The following is a 3841-nucleotide window of genomic DNA, read 5'->3' as shown; positions in this document are numbered from 1 at the left end:
TAATTAAGGCCTTAATCATTAATGTAAAGACAGGGCGAGGAACAATAAAAGCACTTAGGCTTTCACTTAGATCAGAAATCACACAGGAGAAAATAACCAGGTTGGTGACTGTAGCCTACTTGAACACAAGATCCCTGAGTTTCCTGCAATGAAATTAGAGTTAATGTTAGCTGGTATTGAACGTAACTAGTAGCCATGGCAGCAGAGCTGCTTTCTGTTGCTGTAGGTCTGGTCAGAAAGTGGTACAACATAACTGTGAAAACACCACAGAAATGTATTAAACATATGCATAATAAAAAGAAATAGTAAGAAGATTTGTCATTAATAATCATGAAATAAGTAAATCAGGCAACTTTGTTCCAAACAAGGAAAATGGAGTACACCCTTGACTGAATTAAATTAATAATATTAATATTCTAGTATTTAGTACATCCTCCTGCATTTTTAAGTTCAACATCAAGTACACATGTTTAGGACATCGTGTCAGATCCATCTGCTCCACTCCTGGAGGATGATGTCCTTGAGTGCCTTGATGTTTGATAGAGAGTGCTTCTTGTCTCTTCAAAATTCACCACAGGTGCTCAGCTGGGTTGAGGTCAGGTGACACTGCAGAACATTAACCTCACCACAGTGACCTTGGAAGAATGCTTAGGGTCATTGTCATGTGGCAAAAGTGCCTGACAACTCCAGGTATGAAGAGAGGGCAGCATGTTTTCTTTCAAAAATTTGCAGTACATCTGCAAATTCCTGACGCTAGCGGTGAAGCACACCACACTCATGCATCCTCATATTACAGCTCTCCTCCATGTGCTGGTCACTGTGCTCCTCGCTCTTGCAACACCACACCTGTTGGATGCCAGTGGGCATTCTTGTGCTTTGGCTTCAGCGGGGGCTTCCTAAGTGGATGACAACCATGCACTCCACCTCTATGCAGGGTGTGTGAAATAGCCACTCCGCTTTGGCATCCACAGCTTTGGCACTGAGGCACTTGCTTTGCAATTCTCCTGCCCTGTTCTCAGCTAAAATTATCAATCATGAGGTGATAGCTTATGAGGACGGCCGGAATGGTGTAGGGAGCTTGTCACGAGTCTTACTCCTTGAATTTCTGTACCATTTTTGCTACTGTGTTTTGATTCACTAACAGTGATTTGCTTGTCCTCTTGTTCTCTCAGGTCTCCAGACACTTGTCCCCCATGTGGTGCCATTGTTGTCAGCATTCATTCTGTCATAAATTTGACAATTTATTAAAAAAAATTCTTGTTTAATATGACATGCTTCATTGGTAAGTGATACAAACAGCACTGCTGAAATATTACATCAATAAGAAGTCAAAATGTGTTTTCTTGGTATGGAGAGCTAAATTTGATAGATTTTAGAGCGGTGTGCTCATTTCTACTGTAGACTATACAGTGAACTGAGTTTGTCTTCATAAAATACTTGGCTGTAGAGGTTTGGTGATATAGTGACTACTCTCTGGGCTAGCTGAACCACTGTTGATGGTGAGTTAACCTCATGCAGCAAGGTAGTAGAAGCAGTGGCTGAGAGTATCTTTAGTGCACAGTCTGTTGAGAACTGGCAAGGCCAATTTTACTTGCATGCTGTGCCATGCTGAGAATCAAATATAAGCATCTGAAAGTAAGGTCTGACACCCTAATAGCTGTGTGGGTAGCCCTTATTTAACATCACACTCTATCTCTCAACTAGTACCTTGTTTTATTTTATTCTACATAGTCTGAGAAGACCGTCCTGCTCATGATAAGTTCAGCCATGGTTCGGGAGCCAAGCATTTCCTGGCAGCAGCTTCCACTTATTGCTGTCCAGGAGACATTTGGTATTTTATCTGTCACGGCATGTATGACAGGAGGGTTTCCCATTGGTAACAATAACCAGCACCATAGTTTGACTAACGTAAAGCGAAGTGGACTTTCTACCACAGCTCACACTTCATGACCTACACTTATCATGATCAAACATCACACGCCATGTCAGGCAGTCAAGCCTGTCTTTTCCACTTGTAACAGCACATCATTTCATACTTTTCATCTTGTTGTGCACTCAATAGAACACTGAAAAAAATGATTCCAAGTAAAGTTGGGACAGTAAAGCACTTACCACGGTGTGACGTTGTCGTTACTTTTCACAACACTTTAAAGACGTTTAGGGACTGAGGACACCAAGTGATTAAATGTGTCAGGTGTCATTTTGTCCCATTCTTCCTGTAAACAAGTCTTAAGGTGCAACAGTCCTGGGTCTTCATTGACACAATTTGTGTTCCACACATTCTCTACTGGGGACAGGTGGGGACTGCAGACAGGCCAGTCCAGCACTCAGCCCCTTTTCCTCCACAGCCAGGCCTTGGTCATGTGGCAGTGTGAGGTTTGTATCGTCTTGTTGAAATATACATGGGCGTCCCTGGAAAAGATGTCGTCTTGAAGGCAGCAGATATTGCTCCGGTCATCCAGCTTAGGCTCAGCCCTTTACACACTGAAATCCCTCTAGATTTCTTGAATCTTTTATGTTCTGCACCGCAGAGGGTGACAGATCCAAATCCCTTCCTAACTTTCTTTGAGGAACATTGTCTTTAAACATTTCAATAATTTTCTCATGCATATGTTGATAAACTGACGGTCCTCGGCCCATCTTTGCTCCTAAAGGCCTCGGCCTTTCCTCTGCCACTTTTGTACCAAATCATGATGCAGTCACCTGTTGACATCACCTGGTTCACATGGAATCATCATTTCATTGTTTCACCTCAGTAGTATCCCTGAAATGCAGCATCATACCATAGTAAATATTTCACTGTCCCAACTTTTATTGGAATGTGTTGCAGCATCAGAATTGAAGTGAGTGTTTATTTTGAACAAAGCATAAAATTGGTGAGGTATGACAACAAATAATGTGCTGCTGTATTGTTTTCAGTGTAACACAGGACATAGATGATTTACACATCACTGTTTTCAGTGTTAAGTTTGATTTTACATACCGTCCCAACTTTTTCTGATTGCTACCATGCTAATTCTGAGAGACGAGGCAGTCCAAGTAACTTCAAAACAGTGCTTATTTATTCAAAGGATCACAGGTAAAATTTCATTACACACTCAGGTATCTTGCACCTCCAACATGCTCGCAGGCAGTTGTAAGATGAAAGACCCCGAACCACAACAGGCCTATACATTATATCACCTCGACTGGGCTAGCCCCATACTACACAGAAACGTCAACCGAGACGTCTCTCTCACCAGCTTTGCAGCTGGTCATTGCAATAGTCGAAACATGAAGCAAATCAGTGTGTGAATGTGTGTGTCTGTTGGTTAAGTGGTGTGTAGCTAAAAACATTCTTACGACCTCTAATACATGTCGTGACTCGAACATAGGAACATTATGGCTAAGTCTACAGTTTTACACATCATAATAATAATAATATTAAACACCCTGTCTTCTGACAGTCATCAACTGTTCTTTCTGGTGGCCTTGACCAGATGTACTCTGTAGAAACTTATGCTCAGGCCTAAGCATTTAACAGTCTAACTATACATCCTCTCTCCACTAACATTTCTAATACATAAAGTATCTATCCGATATCTATCTGACTAAAAATATCTAACAATTCCCCCTTTCGACACGACCAAAATCATTGCCCCTTTGTCCCCAGATGCAGCCACCTAGCGTTTCGAGAGGTGAGAGGCCCCCCTCATGGCCACTCCCTCCAGGGTCAACTACAGAGCTGAGTACTTTAGGGAAAAATGAACCAAAAACACAAGAGGGGTACCAGCATGTAGGCAGGTTCTTTGTTGCAGCGACCTCTATATGTATGCCGTATGTGTAAGCTGATTCAATGCAA

Source organism: Monopterus albus, unplaced genomic scaffold, assembly GCF_001952655.1.
Source record: "Monopterus albus unplaced genomic scaffold, M_albus_1.0 scaffold77.1, whole genome shotgun sequence".
Classification (NCBI taxonomy): domain Eukaryota; kingdom Metazoa; phylum Chordata; class Actinopteri; order Synbranchiformes; family Synbranchidae; genus Monopterus; species Monopterus albus.
Note: the sequence above shows the minus strand (reverse complement) of the source record.